Below are 16,774 nucleotides of genomic sequence, written 5' to 3' on the forward strand. Positions count from 1 at the left end.
ATGAAGTTTCTCCTTACTTCATCTGAAAAACCCAAGGAACAAATATTTTTTAAATTCTGGGACTTCCCTGACAGTCCAGTGGTTAAAACTCCACACTTCCACTGCAGGGAGCACGGGGTTCCATCCCTGGTTGGGGAACTAAGATCCCACATGCCCTCAAGGGGCGGCCAAAAAATAAATAAATAAAAGAGAAATTTAAAAGCTCCTTAACACTGTAAGGAATCCTCCGCTGCTTCCTGCTTCGTGGTAACTGTGGGGGATCTTCATATGGATTTTTAAAAATATCTTTAAAAACTGGCTCAACTGGGCTTCCCTGGTGGTGCAGTGGTTAAGAATCCGCCTGCCAATGCAGGGGACACGGGTTCAAGCCCTGGTCCGGGAAGATCCCACGTGCCGTTGAGCAACGAAGTCCATGCGCCACAACTGAGCCTGCGCTCTAGGGCCCGCGAGCCACAACTACTGAAGCCCGGGCACCTAGAGCCCATGCTCCGCAACAAGAGAAGCCACCGCAATGAGAAGCCTCCGCACCACAACAACGAGTAGCCCCTGCTCACTCCAACTAAAGAAGGCCCGCGCGCTGCAACGAAGGCCCAACGCAGCCAAAAAAATATTAAATAAAATAAATATTTTTTAAAAAACCAAAACTGGCTCAACGTTTTTGAAAATTACAGTAGACACCTCAAAATTTCTTTCTAGCCCTTCCATACGTTCACGAAATTCTTTTTTTTTTTTTTTTTTTTTTGCGGTGTGCGGGCCTCTCCCTGTTATGGCCTCTCCCATTGCGGAGCACAGGCTCCAGAAGCGCAGGCGCAGCGGCCATGGCTCATGGGCCCAGCCGCTCCGCGGCATGTGGGATCTTCCCAGACTGGGGCACGAACCTGTGTCCCCTGCATCGGCAGGTGGACTCTCAACCACTGCGCCACCAGGGAAGCCCCACGAAATTCTTGACAGGTCCATCCACTTCTTCATTTTACTAAAAAACTGTATTAAACTTAATTTAGCTGAAAGCAGTATTCTGGTAAGTGAAACACAATTTCCTTCCATGATACCCTTTCCAACCGTGGGAATAATGCTTTTGAGGCAGGCAAGATATAATGAACAAGCCAACCTGTGTATAACTTCTCCCTCTAGGCTGTAGTTGCCCTGGACAGTTGCGAAGTCCTCCAGGGCTTAGGCTGCGCTCCCCTCGTCCACGTTCAGCTCCTGGCACAGGGCCTGCAGCTCCTGCCAGGGTCGCGGCGACCAGCATCGTCCCTTCGGCGTCGGCGAACGTTCCCCGCTCATCCTCCCTCTTGGGCGCGCTACCCACAACCACCCGCGCCAAAGCTCAAAATCAGTGCCGCTTTATGATGTCTCTTCGATGGTCCGCATCCGCGTTTCTCCGCAAAAAAGTCCGTTTCTTCTCCAGGGCTCGAGCCGTCCTTCTCCGGAAATGTGATAAGAAGAAGCGTATCATCTTTTCTTAAGTAATTTCTAAATCTGCTTAAGACTTTTTATTTATAAATTTAATTTTATTGCTCCTGGATTTTCCCCAGCATTTTTTTTTTTTTTTGCGGTACGCGGGCCTCTCACTGTTGCGGCCTCTCCCGCTGCGGGGCACAGGCTCCGGACGCGCAGGCTCAGCGGCCATGGCTCACGGGCCCATCCGCTCCGCGGCATGTGGGATCTTCCCGGACCGGGGCACGAACCTGCGTCCCCTGCATCGGCAGGCGGACTCTCAACCACTGCGCCACCAGGGGAGCCCTCCTCATCATTTTTAAAAGACATTTTTATTTTATCATTATTATTATTATTTTTAATTTTTTTGCCTGTGTCGGGTCCTAGTTGTGGCATGTAGGATCTTTGCTGAGGTATGCGGGATATTTCCGTTGCAGCACGCGGGGCTCTTCTTTGTGGCGTGCGGGCTTCTCACTAGTTGTTGGGCGCAGGCTCCAGGGCCAGTGGGCGCTGTAGTTCGCAGCATGCGGGCCCAATTGCCCCACGGTATGTGGGATCCTAGTTCCCCGACCAGGGATCGAACCCGCGTCCCCTGTATTGGAAGGCGGATTCTTTACCGCTGGACCATCAGGGAAGTCCCTCCCCCAGCATTTTACTATGAAAAACTTCAGATATACAGGAAAGTTGAAAGAGGGGTACATGTGCCTACTGCTTAGATTCTACTAACATTTTACCATACTTGTCTAACCACATATCTATTCACTCTATCCATCTAACTTTTCAATCCATTTCAAAGTAAGTTGCCGACATCAGTGCACTTTTCCTAAATAATTCAGCCTGCATATCATTAACTACAGTTCAATATTTGTTAGTGGTTTTTTGTTTGGTTTTGGCTTTTTTTGCTGCTTTTAATTTTCAGTATTAATAAGAAAGATTCTCCCACTCCCAAGATGGAAAGAAATTCATTCATGGATTCTTCTGGTTGTTGTGTTTCTATTTTTACACAGGGATTTAGGGATTTCTGATTCATTTGCAGTTTATGCCGGTACATGGTGTGAGGACTGGATCCAATTTTATACATATATGTATACACACAGACACACACAGAGACACACACACAGGGAGTCTCTATTTTTAAAAATATTTTTATTGAGATTTTTAAATTGAGATTGATTTAATTCACATACCATAAAATTAACCCTTTTAATGTGTACAATTTAGTGGGTTTTAGTATTTCACAAAGTTTTGCAGCCATCATCGCTACAATCTATATATGTACATATCTATGTATGTATATATCTGTTTGCTTGTTTTTCTCCAAATGTCTATCTAGTCTCAGCGCCACATATTAAGAACTCCATCTTTCTGCCAGAGATTTGAGATGCTGAAGTTGTTACTAAATTTCTGGGTGTTCGGGGGTCCAATTACGTCCCGTAGGTCTGCTTGTCCATCTGTTTCGATGTGTGGGAAGTCTTTGCTAACTACAGCCCTGGCCTAGGATTCCGGAGGGGGCGGGGGTGGGGGTGGGGAACGACGAACACGTGGCCGCGCCTCTTCAAGGCCTTCAGTCAAGTTCTGTTACGAAGAAACCGTGCCCTATTCCAGCTCACCAACAGAGATTAAAGCTTTAATCCCCAGCGACTGAGAAAAGACCAACTGGGCAGGAAGATGGTCAGCAGGAAACCCTGGGAAGGAGAGATACCAAGTATCAGTGAGGTACCCCCCATTCTTGAGTCCCCCATCTCCTCTCCTGGCTCCCCAGCCCGGGGTGGGGGCCCGTCCCTTCTCTGGACGTCTCCCCCTTTCTGAGGGCTAGTGGACCCGGGCCAGGGACTGTCGCATCCAACTCTCTGACAAGGATTGCCCCAGGAAAGCACCTGCACAGCGTGGCGGAGGCACTCAGGGGTTAAGCGTGTCCAACGCCTGCCAAGTGAAGTCCTCGGGACTCACCACGAGCAGCCCGCTTTTCAAGGGATTTGTTTCAACCAAAAAGGGGCTCACTGTTTGCAGGCAGGAAGCGGGTCAAGAAAACGAACTCCCCTCCCCCTAAGCCTAAGCTCCCAGGTCCTCTCCGAGAATCCCTGAGTCCCACTCCTCTTGCCGACCACGCCCCAGACACGCCTTCGAGGCCACGCCCCCTCGAGAACCCACCGCTTCGGATCGTGGCTCCAAGGTAGCTCATCTTATTCTTTTTTTTTTTAGGTCCTTCCTTCCTTTCTATTTTATTGAAGTATAGTTGATTTACATCCACTAAAGCTCGTCTTGAGTCTCGGTCCTCTCTCAGACGCACCCCCCACCCCATCCCCACCCCGCCCCTGCTCCTAAGACCTTCAGCTGTCTCTAAGCTCCTCCCCCCTCAGAGCCCTCCCCTTCTGAGCTGCCACTGTTGTCCCTTTTGAGCTCAGTCCCCGCGGAGTCAGGCACCTGCACAATGACCCCCTCGGAGTGGTACTCTGCGCCCGCTGCTACGGAGAAGCTTCGCACGAAGGCCTGCGGAGAAGGAGAGGGAGGGTCCCAGGACCAAGAGCTTTCCTCGTGCAAACTCCTCCAGCCCGCCCTTGCTCCAGCGCCGTCCCTGATTCTAGAACACTCTACCGCCACGAGGGGCCCCTCCCTCGAGGCCCAAGTCCTCACCGCAATGCCGGAAAGCTTCCTTGCTCTAAGCCCTCCCTCTGTTCCCATACACTCACTCTCCATTCCAGCCGGACCAGTCTCGGAATTCCCTTTCTCCCACCTCATGGGTTCTCTTGACCCCTAGCCTCTGTTTCTCTTAAAAAAGGAACAAAAACCTGGCTTGTCCACTGCACTGTGCCCCAGACGTCTGTCTGAACTATTATGAGCCTCAGACTCAGGTGGCACCTCACACACATGCATGCAAGCCTTTTCCACCATAACCTGCAGTGCCAGAATTAAGGGCTATTGCAGGAATTCCAGCATGGCAGCCAGCCCTTGCCTGCTCTGTGGGTCTGGGTACCTTGGTGGCTGCATACACTGCTGCAAATGGATAGGGGCTCCTGGCAGTTATTCAGGATATGTTGTTGATGATACCTTTGCCCCTGGAGGAGGGAGCATCACTTGGAAGGTAGTTTGCCAGGGAATAGAGGGTCCCAGTGATTTCCCCACCTCCACCCCTTAGTCGCTGTCCTAATTTGAGAAAGATCAGAGAGACAGTGAAGAGTTGGAAATGTGGATGGGACGGCGGGGAATGGAAAAAGCCCGGAAGTTGGATGGGGGAAGGTCCAGAGTGAAAGACAAAGAGACTGCAGCTTACCTGGCGACCACTTGGGGCAGGACGAGTCTCGTCCTCTGCAGGAGGGATGGAGAGAACCCTGTCTTCCCTTTCCACTGCTTTCACCTGCCTAGACTCCTGCCCCCTCCTCAAGTTCACTCCTATCCCCCTACCTTCCCTCAGGGAATATTCCCCTAGCACTTCCTCTATGCCAGGCCCAGTTCTGGGGGATGGTGGGGACCACCGAGCGTGGTCAGAGCTCGCTGACCTTGGACCCAGTCCCTCCTAGCCCCGACTCACCTGGACCACAGACATCATGTTGCAGTTTATAACGTCCAAGAATTTCTGGGGGAAGAAAATGGAACCGATCAGTCCTTCCCTTCACCAGCCCTGCCACAACTCCGATATTTTCTAGTTTACTTTTCTTTTAATATGGAACACATTTTTATTTTATTTTTTAAACATCTTTATTGGAGTATAACTGTTTTACAATGGTGCGTTAGTTTCTGCTTTACAACAAAGTGAATCAGTTATACATAGACATATGTTCCCATATCTCTTCCCTCTTGCGTCACCCTCCCTCCCACCCTCCCTATCCCACCCCTCTAGGTGGTCACAAAGCACAGAGGTCATCTCCCTGTGCTATGCGGCAGCTGGAACACATTTTTAAAACGTAGCATCTACTAGAATTTAAAATGCACATAAACTTCGACACATCAACTCCACTCTGGAAATTTATTCCTTTCTAAGATACTCACACATGTGGCAACTGCATATGTCCAAAGATAATTCATTGCAACACAATTTGTAGTCACATATACTAGGAAACATCCTGAACGTCCATCAATACTGGGATGCCTAAATAAACACACCAATGGATGGATCACTGAGCACCAGTAAAAAGAATGGGTCAGCGAATTATTCTGATTAGAATAACCCCCAAGACACATGCCTACCTGTGAAAGGTAAAGTGCAGAACAATAGGCTGCCGCCATCTGGATAAAAGATACATATACATACTTCTCGATGCACAGAGAAAAAACACTACCACATTTTAAATTGGGGGTCACTTTTGGGGGATAGGATTGGAGGGAGAGGGGAAATGTTCACTTTCATTTCATAAACTTCTCTCTGGATTTTTTGATCAGTAAAGTTTTTTTATAAATGTATACCATACACATACCAAAGTGTATAAATCATTAGTGTAAAAAATGAACACAAACCTTTAGCCTCTATCCACATAAAGTATTGACAGTTTGACAGATTCTTCATCTCCTGCAGTCATTACGCTTGCCTCTTCCCCGGTTAACCACTGTCTTGACCTCTAACACACGCTAGAAGAGTTTTGTTCAGTTCTGAACTTCATTTAAGTGGAATCATTGAGTATGTATCCTTTTATCTCTGGCTTTGTCTGCTAAACATTATGTTTATAAGATTCTTCCGTGTTATGTGTAGCAGAAGTTCATTCACGTTCACTGCTATAATTTTCCATCGTATGAAGGCGGCATGCTTTATTTCTCTAATCAACCCACTCCTGGGCATATATCCAGAGAAAACCATAATTCGAAAAGATACATACACCCCAATGTTCATGGCAGCACTCTTCACAATAGCCAAGACATGGAAACAACCTAAATATCCATTGACAGAGGAATGGATAAAGAAGATGTGGTACACGTATACAGTGGAATACCGCTCAACCATAAAAAAGAATGAAATAATGCCATTTGCAGCAACATGGATGGACCTAGAGATTATCATACTAAGCGAAATAAATCAGACAGAGAAAAACAAATATCATGTGATATCACTTACATGTGGAATCTAAAAAGATGATACAAATGAACTTATTTATGAACCAGAAACAGACTTGCAGACTTTGAAAACAAGCTATGGTTACCAAAAGGGAAAAGAAGGGGGTAAGGATAAATTAGGAGGCTGGGATTAACATATACACATTGCTACATATAAAATAGATAAACAGGGAGCTTCGCTGGTGGTGCAGTGGTTGAGAGTCCGCCTGCCGATGCAGGGGACGCGGGTTCGCGCCCCGGTCCGGGAAGATCCCACGTGCCGCAGAGCGGCTGGGCCCGTGAGCCATGGCCGCTGAGCCTGCGCATCCGGAGCCTGTGCTCTGCAACGGGAGAGGCCACAACAGTGAGAGGCCCAAGTACCTCAAAAAAAAAAAAAAAAAAAGATAAACAACAAGGTCCTACTGTATAGCACAGGGAACTCTACTATTCTGTAATAACCTAAATGGGAAAATACTCTAAAAAAGAATGAATATATGTATAGCTGAACCACTTTGCTGTACACCTGAAACTAACACAATACTGTAAATCAACTACACCCCAGTATTAAATAAAAATTAAATTAAAAAATATTTAAATTCAAAAAAAACAGAGAAAGAATTCCAGTTGTTCCGCATCCCCAACAACACTTGGCACTGACAATATTTTTAGCATTAACCATCTTAGTGGCTGTGCAGTTGTAGCTCACTCTGGTTTTAATCTGCCGTACCCTAATAAGAATGAGGTTTATTTTTTAAAAGTTCAGTGCAAGGCTTCCCTGGTGGTGCAGTGGTGAAGAATCCACCTGCCAATGCAGGGCACATGGATTGGAGCCCTGGTCTGGGAAGATCCCACATGCCGCGGAGCAACTAAGCCCGTGCGCCACAACTACTGAGCCTGCGCTCTAGAGCCCGCGAGCCACAACTGCTGAAGCCTGTGCGCCTAGACCCCGTGCCCTGCAACAAGAGAAGCCACCGCAATGAGAAACCTGCACACTGCAACGAAGAGTAGCCCCCGCTCATGGCAACTAGAGAAAGCCTGTGCGCAGCAACGGAAACCCAATGCAGCCAAAAATAAATAAATCAAATAAACAAATTTATTTTTTTTTAAAGGCTAAAAAAAAAAGTTCAATGTACCAAGAAGATATAACAATTATAAAGATATACAAACCTAACAACAGAGCTCCAAAATATGTGAAGCAAAACACCATATACAAAAAACTCTAAATGGATCAAAGTCCTAAACATAAGAGGTAAAATTACAAAACTCTTGAAAGAAAACAGAGGAAAAGCTTTATGACATTGGGTTCAGCAATGATTTCTCGGATGATACCAAAAGCACAAGCAGCAAAAGAAAAATAGATAAACTGTATTTCATCAAAATTAAAACCTTTGTACATTAAAAGATACTATCAACAGAGTGAAAAGGCAACTTGCAAATTGGCAGAAAATTTACAAATCATTCATTTGATAAGGGATTAATAACCATAATATATAAAGAGCTTCTACAACTCAAACACCAATGGGTCAAAGACGAAATCACAAAGGAAATTTAAAAATACTTTGAGACAAATGAAAATAGAAATTAAAACACAACATACCAAATTTACATTTATCTAGATTGGCTAAGAAAAAAAAATACTGAAATTACTAAAATCAGAAATGAAAGTGGGACATTACTACTGATTCCACAGAAATAAAAAGGATTATAAGGGAGTACTATGAACAACTGTACACCTATAAATTGGATAATCTAGATGAAATAGATAAGTTCCTAGAAAAACAAACCCTACTATGACTCAATCAGGAAGAAATAGAATATCTGAATAGACCCATAACTAGTAAGGAGATTGGACCAATAATCAAAAATTTCCCAAGAAAGAAAATTCCCGGATAGATGACTTTGCTGATGAATTTTACCAAACATTTAAAGAAGAACTAATGCCAATTCTTCTCAAACTCTTCCAAAACATTGAAGAGGAGAGAACACTTCTTAACTTATTCTAGGAAGCCAGCACTGCCCTGATACCAAAGTCAAAGACACTACAAGAAGGAAAATCTACAGACCAATATCCCTCATGAACATTGACACAAAAATCCTCAACAAAATGCTAGCAAATTGAATTCAACAGCATATTAAAAGGATTATACACCATGACCAAGTGGGATTTGTTCCTAGAATGCAAGGATGGTTCGATATACAAAAATTCACTAATATAACACAACACATTAACAGAATAAAGAAAAAAATCACATGATCACCTCAATTGATGCAGAAAAGTATTTGACAAAATTCAACACCTTCCATGATTAAAACATTCAGTAAACTAGGAATGGAAGGAAACTATCTCAACATAATAAAGATATGAATAATGCACATAAAATAATACATATAATAATATGAAAAGCCCACAGCTAACATCACACTCAATGGTGAAGTACTGAAAGCATTTCCTGCTTTTGCCATTTCTATTCAACACAGTACTGAAAGTTCTAGCCAGAGCAACTAAGCAAGAAAAGAAGTCAAAGGTATTCAAACTGAAAAGGAAGAAGTAAAGTTATCTCTGTTTGCAGATGATATGATCTTACATGTAGAAAATCTTAACGATTCCACAAAAAAGTGAAAACTAATAAGCAAACTCACAAAGAAGTGGGATACAAAATCAACACCAAAAACTCAGTTGCATTTCTATACATGAACAACCCAAAAGTGAAGTTATGAAAACAATTCCATTTGCAATAGCATCAAAAAGAATAAAAGAATAAATACACTTAGGAATTAACTTAACCAAGGAAGAAAGACATATGCTGAAAACTATAAAACATTACTGAAAGATATTAGAGAAGAGATACAAATTGGAAAGACATCCCATATACATGGGTTGGAAGACTTAATATTGCTAAGATGTCAGTACCACCCAAAGTGATCTACAGATTCAATGCAATCACTATCACAATCCTAACAGCATTTTTGCAGAAATAGAAAAACCCAGCCCCAAATTGATATGGAATCTCAAGGGACCCTGAGATTAGCCAGACTAATCTTGCATCATCATTTCCACTTCTGGGTATATGCCCCAAAGAATTAAAAGCAGGTACCCAAACAGATATTTGTACACCAACAGTTCATAGTGGCATTATTCACAGCAGCCAAAAGGTGGAAACAACCCAAGTGTCTATCAACAAATGAAGAGGTAAACAAAATGTGGTATATACCTATGATGGAATATTATTCAGCCTTAAAAAGGAAGAAAATTGGGACACATGCTGCAACATGGATGAACCCTGAAAATATTATGCTAAATGAAATAAACCAGGCACAAAAGGACAGATATTGTATGATTCCACTTATATGAGGCACCTAGAATAGTCAAATTCATAGAGACAGAAAGTAGAATGGTGGTTTCCAGGACGTGTGGGTAGGGAGGAATGGGGGGCAGGCGTTACTGTTTAATAGGTAAAGAGTTGAAAAATTCCTGGAGATGGCTGGTGGTGATTGTTTCACAACAATCTGAATGTACATAATACCCATGAACTGTACGCTTCAATATAGTTAAAATGACAAAATTTCAGTTATGTATGTTTGCCATAACTTAAAAATAAAGAAAATAAAAAGAATGAAGTTCTGATACTTGCTAACAACATGGATGAAACTGAAAACATTACGCTAAGTGAAATAAGCCAGACACAAAAGGAAAACTATTCTATGATTTCACTTGTATGAGGTATCTAGAATTAGCAAGTTCACAGAGACAGGAAGTAGAGATTATGTTACATATGTTACAATTCTTTTTTTAAAAAATCTATGCTATTTCCATTATCTTGGTTACATGTGGACCTCATTACATTATCTATTATTTCTCTTGCTTTCAATCACGATTTTTCTTCTAATATTCCTGGTTATATTTTGTTGAGTGCTGGATATTTAATATTTTAAAAATCGTATTGCTAATTCGAGTCCCTGGACTACACCGTTTTTCTCTAAAAATGGTTTGGTTTGGTTTTGCTTCTCCCCGGCAGCTAAACTAGGGGGCGCTAAAATATCAGATCAACTTAATCCCGACGGGAATCGAGATCATTTAAAACCTGGCTTCAGTTCCTATGAAACCTACTTTACCCTAACTCCTGGATTATAGTTTTCAGGATCCCAGCCTAAATAAAGCCTGGGATATTTTCCAAAGCTTTGCACTACATCATTTGGTGCAGCTCGCACACTATGTTGAAAGCTCTGCTTTGCCTCTTAAACGCTCATCCACTTTGAAGGGAAATGTTGCTTCAAATGTCAGATTCACCCCTCTTGGATTCTTTCTTCTCTCAAATCTTGGTGCGACAATTCCTCATTGCCTTAGTAGTTTGATGCCTTCAAACAGCTATTTTAAAAATATTTTATCCAGCTCTCCTAATCGTTCTCATTTGCAGGGTTAGTCTTAAACCACAACTTCCTCTAACACCAGAGGCAGAATACACAGACTGCCTCTCTTTACATTTTCTAAAATGAGCTTATGCGTTACTTTTGAAATAATAATATGTAAAATCTAAAAGCCATCCTGATCTCCTATCTTGTCTATGTCTAATAATAATGGCCCACATTTATGGAGCACACAACTTAGGTTTATGTGCATTATTTTATTCCATTGTCATATCAGCCCTATGAGGTCAGCAAAAACATGGATTCCCATTTTATAGATATGAAACTGAGGCACTGACTTTCCCACGTAGCTCACTCCCCCTTCAAGTTAGCAGACTCAACTTGAAGAGTTGTCCCCGTTGGGCACCACAGAAGGGCGCCCCATGGAAGGAGAGACCTCCTTCATGTCCTAGACATCGTAGATTTGTAGCTCTCGAGACAATGAACAAAGCTAGTGTACTGTGCCGGGTTTTCCAACAGAGGAAGCAGTGTGAGGCAGAGGCACCCGCAGACTAGTACTCGGTTTTACTCACTTTGGCGATGTCCTCACAGTCGAGCAGTTTCCTCAAGCCAGGTGCTAATTGCTTGCCCACATTGTTTACTGAGTGAGAGAGGGCAAATTGTTTGTTTCACTCCAACGGTCCCAGGGAGACGGGGTAGGGGCAAAAGGGAGGGCGACCCCAAACAGTTCCGGGTCAGGGTGAGCACGGGGGCAAGTTGAGGGCAGCACTCCTCCCAGCAGGCACAGGGACGTACTCAGTACTCCGATCTCCAGGTCCTTCAGTCCTGCCTCAATGGCCTCGTAGATCTCCAAGCCTCCGGTGAAATCCACCTGGGTGACTCGTGTGCTTTTGCCATGAAGCCCGTCTGGGACGGGCAGTGGTTGCCAGGCCCTTAGCTGGAATCTAGTCCGACCTCTGCTCCCGTCCCTGTTCAGCCCCAGCCCCTACGTGATGGCCCCCAGGTGCATAGATGGCTAGTTTCCACGCGCCTCGGCCACCTACAGACCTCTTCCGGGATCACGCCCCAGACCACGCCCCGGCCACGCCCCTGTCTAGCCCCAGCCCTTGACCCAGAACTTTACCCGCTCCTCTCTTCCCCTCCTCACCTAACGCCTTTGCCTCGTGCTCCAACTTGCTCAGGTCGATTGATGAGGACGATGTTCAGACGTCTCCCGGCGAGCTGCAGGGGAGGCATTCATTTATTTATTCACGGAAGCCACAAATATTTACTGTGTGCTGACAGGGTGCTACAGTGTATAGGCGCTGTGGATGCAGAGGTGAACAAAAGAGAAATACGAAAGTCTGCCCTCCTGGAGCATGCATTCTGGGGAAAGACTATTCCAGACAGACAGAACAACAAGTGCAAAGGCCCTTGCACAAAGGCTGGCAGCTTCGAGGACGCCATACAGTCCAGTGTGCACCGAATGAAGTGGCCGGTTGTACAGGAGCCCAGATCATGGAGCCTCGAATGCCCCAGTAAAGACTCTGGCTTTTATTCTCAGTGACATAAGAATCCAATAATTTTTATACCTTCCTTCCTTCATGCATTTATTCAAAATGAGTCTATTGAGCCCTTGCTCTTTGCTGGGTGGTGCTGGGGACACAGCATGCCCAAGATAGACCCATTCTCACTCAGCAGCCAGAGGGTTCCCTCTGAAATACAAACCTGTTCCTGCCTTCCCCTACTCAGAACCTGCCTTGACTCCCCAGTGTCTCTGAGATAAAACTACACTCCACACCGTGGCCTCAAGTGGCCTGGCTCCGGCCTGAGTCTTCAGCTGTCTCTCCTGCCGGTGGCCCTCTATGGGAATCCAGGCACAGCAGACAGTTCATCTAGTCCCAAGAGCACCCCCTGAACTTTCCTGCCTCTGGGCCTTTGCACATGATGCTCCTTTTGCCTTGAATGCCCTTCTGCTTGAAACAAAGTCAGCCAATATTTGTGGAATGGGTGCTCAGCAGCATTTTGGTGCATGTCTGACCCTCTCAACCTGCCGGTCTGAGGGTGACATGTTATGTGGGACTGAGTGTCCATCAGCTTTGGAGGGGGGCCGGGCACAAACATCTCAACAGCTCCAGCGTCTGAGAGGTTGATGCTGTGAAGGGCATTTATTCATTCAACAAACATCTGTCCAGAATCTGCTTGTGCCTGGCCTTGTGCTAGGTGGTGCTGATCAGCACAGCCACAGCCCTGCCCTCTTGGGGCTCACAGTGCAGTGCTGGGACAGACCAGTCCCCAGATGGCAATGACTCAGAGTGGCCATCACTACCGGCTGACTTGCATCCAGACACAAATTCTCTCCCTTTCCGCCAGGGATGCCTTTCTATTCATGCACTAGCCTCCCCTCCCTTCTTTTCCACTCAAGGACATCGTTTCAGCTTTCTCCCATCTTCCCCCTTCATCAAAACCTCTCCCTCTTCTGGATGATTCCCATCAGCATGAAATCCTACCAGAATCTCTCTCATGTTCTCTGTTCAGGCAATGGCCCATTTCTCATCACACCACTGCAGTTTACTCAACATTCTAAGAGAGGATTGTTTATCCTGGCTCTCTTACCATACCCTCTTGTACCCAATCCCATCGGTCTCCCACCCCCACCGTGCCACCCAAACCACTCTGGTCACCAATAACTTCCATGATGGTAAACTCAGTGCTGTATTCTCAGCACCTCCCAATAGCAACTGACACATTCACCACCCCCTCCTCCTAGAGACATTCTTTCCCTGGCTTCCAAGACCTCTCTTCCAACCCTGGGTTTCCCCCCATTCTCAGTTCTTGTGCCTTCTCATCTTCTGTACCTCTTAACTTTGGGTGCTCCAGGGAGCACTCTGGGGTGATTCAAACCGTGCTCCCCTTCTCCATCAACACCCACTACCACAGGCACCGCATCTAGTCTCGTGACTTTAAATGGGATCGTTATGTTGATGATGCTTCCACTTATATCTCCACCCAAACCTCCCCTCTGAACTCCAGAATGGCATTTCCAACTTCTGGAGCTTCTCAACCTGGATACCTAATTGGTATCTCAAACTTGGAATGTCCAAAACGAGACTCCTTCCTGTTTCCCCCAAGCTTGGTCCTCCCCTCAGTTCAACTCCATCTCAGTAACGGCAGCTGCATTTTTTGACGTATTCTGGTCAAACATTTTATAGTCATTTATTTTATGAGGCCAGCATTACCGTACTACCAAAAACCAAACAAAGATATTACAAGAAAAGAAAACTATAAACTAATATCTCTCATAAACTTAGACACAAAAATTCTCAAGAAAATATTAGTAAATCAAATCCAGCAATATAGAAAAAGGCTAATCAATAATCACCAAGTGGGGTTTATTGCAGGAATGCAGGGTTGGTTCAACATTTGAAAGATCAACTGATGTAATGTACTATCTAAACAGAGTAAAGAAGAAAAACCATATGATCACCTCAACAATCACCGAAAAGTTACTTAACAAAAGTCAGCCTCCATCCATGATAAAAACTCTCAGCAACCTAGGCATAGAAAGGAAAGTCCTTAACCTTATAAAGGTTACATAAATACATACACACATACCTACATTTTAAAAATCTACAGCTAACATTATACTTAATGGTTGAAAACTGAATGCTTTTCCTCTAAGATCAGGAACAAGGGAGAATGATGTTCACTCTTACCACTCCTCTGAACATCATATTTAATTTCCTGGGCAGTACCATAAAGCAAGAAAAAGAAATAAAAGGTATACAGATTGGAAAGTCAGAAATAAAATTGTCTCTTACACAGATGACATGACTGTCTACATAGAAAATCCCAAGAAATCCACAAAAAGGCTACAAGAGCTAAGAGCTGAGCTTAGCAAGCTTTTGGGTTACAGGGTCAGAGGTTTGGAGTCATACTCCACATCCAATCTTTTTAATAAATCTTGTCAGCACTACCTTCAAAATCCAAGTACTTCTTACGCCTCTATGCTGTCACCCTGGTCTAAGTCATCAAGATCTCTTGCTTGGATTTTGCAAGAGCTTTTTTTTTTTTTCCCCTGCAAGAGCTTTTTAGCTGATCTCCCTGCTTCCATCCTCACCCCCCTGTAGTATCACATCCCTCTTCAGAACCCATGTCACTCAATAAATGTTAAAGTCTCCACCATAACCTACCAGATTCCCCATGATCTGCCCTGAAATTGCATCTTTGCCCTCATCTCCTACTGTTCCCCTCTCCCTTTCATTCGGATACAATCACAGTGGCCCCTTTCCTGCTTCTCCAACAAGCAATGCTTCCTACCTCAGGGCCTTGGCAATGGCAGTTTCTTCTCCCTGGAAATTCCTTCTCCCAGTTATTCGCAAGACTCCCTCCCTCACCTCCTTCTGTTCTTTGCTCAGTGCTGCCTCTTCAGTGACACTTCTGATTATCCTATATAAAAATTGGAATGAGCACATCCCCAGGGCTCCCTGTTCTCATTTTCTGATTTATTTTTCTCCTTAACTCTTAAAACCATTTGATACACTATACATTTCATTTGTTTATCTTATTTACTCCTGTCTCCCCTCACTTCAACATAAGCTTCATGATGGCAAGGTCCTTTGATTTTTTAAAATCTATTTTGTTCACTGCTGTACCCCTGCCACCTAGAAGATGCCCGGCATGTGGAGGTGGTATATAAATATGTTTTGAATGAATAAATCAGGGTAATGATGGGAGAACATCAAGGGTCTGTAGAAGCCCAGTGTAAACACCCACCCCCAGCCTGGGGAGCAGAGGGGAGGCTTCCTGGAGGAGAGGATGCCTGAGGGAACCAGATAAAGCACACAATTCTCAGTCTAATAGGGTTAGCTAACAACAGACAGACAGGAGAAGCTCTCCCACCACACACGCCAAGCCCTGGCTCACCTCATGTGCATAATAAGCCTTGCTGATGCAGAGGACAGGAGGGAAGTACCCCCAGATCCAACCCCCTATCATCTCCTCCATTGTCCCTCTTGTCCCTTTTTGCACCTTTTCTGGGACCCTCCTTCACCGAAGCCCAACCCCTCCTGGTTCGAGAACTTCATGCATTCCATGCCTCCCTTGCCCTGGTTGCTCCAGACGTCACCTGTCTTTCTTCCAGGAGTCCCTGGCCTCTGCCCTGATTAGGGACCCTCACCCGTCATCTGTCCTCGTTCCTGCGGTCCCCACCCCTACCTGCCTGGCTCAGAGCCCTCCTTCCTCACCTGCCCAGGCTCTGTGCGCCCGGAGCCAGGGCTTGCCCCGGCGTGCCTGAGCAGCAGGTAAGCATAGACTGTGTAGCCCGGCCCCCAAGTCGCCCACAGCAGCAGGCACCTGGCGGTAACCGCTCCCCCCACTCTCAGCACATCCCAATCCGACTCCATCACAGCCCCAGCCAACAAGTCATCCAACCCAGGGCCAACGAGGCTTTCTTTGCGAGCAGCTAATTCAAGCCCGGCCTGCCTACTCCGCCTTAGCCCCGCTCCCACCGCTAGTCAAGAATTACGCCCCGCCCCTCACTCTAGCCACGCCCAGTGGGGGGGTTATTCTAACCAGTAGCCTCGCCCATCGGTCCTAGCACCGCCCCTATCTAATTGGGCCACACTTGGGCCTAATGTCGGTCTTGGATCCCTGCAGAGCAGGTGTACGTCCAGCCTCCCCTCAGCCCACAGAGCTGGGCGAAGGGTGCCCACAGATGACCACCGTTTGGGTCACTGAACTCCACCTAGATGCTGGTGGGGGCCAGAACTGATAATAGCGATCAGTCACTAGAGGGTTTTGTCAATACACAGTTTGTCTGAAGAACCTGACCTACAGATTATCTGCTTGGGCAGTGTAAAAGCCAAAGCCCTTACAGCGGCTTTACGTGACCTTTCCTCTTTTTGCAAATTCTATTTGTTTCACTTGTTCTTAGTGTTTATTATTTAATAATAAACTATAATTATTATTT

At 45.3% G+C, this 16,774-nt stretch overlaps 1 pseudogene; it reads right to left on the reverse strand.

Annotated features, from left to right (window-relative positions):
- Positions 1-3,336: 3,336 nt before the first annotated feature.
- On the reverse strand, positions 3,337-16,393 carry LOC131745309 (very-long-chain 3-oxoacyl-CoA reductase-B-like; annotated as a pseudogene).
- Between the last annotated feature and the right edge of the window lie 381 nt (positions 16,394-16,774).

Source organism: Kogia breviceps, chromosome 18 (genome assembly GCF_026419965.1).
Source record: "Kogia breviceps isolate mKogBre1 chromosome 18, mKogBre1 haplotype 1, whole genome shotgun sequence".
Lineage (NCBI taxonomy): Eukaryota > Metazoa > Chordata > Mammalia > Artiodactyla > Physeteridae > Kogia > Kogia breviceps.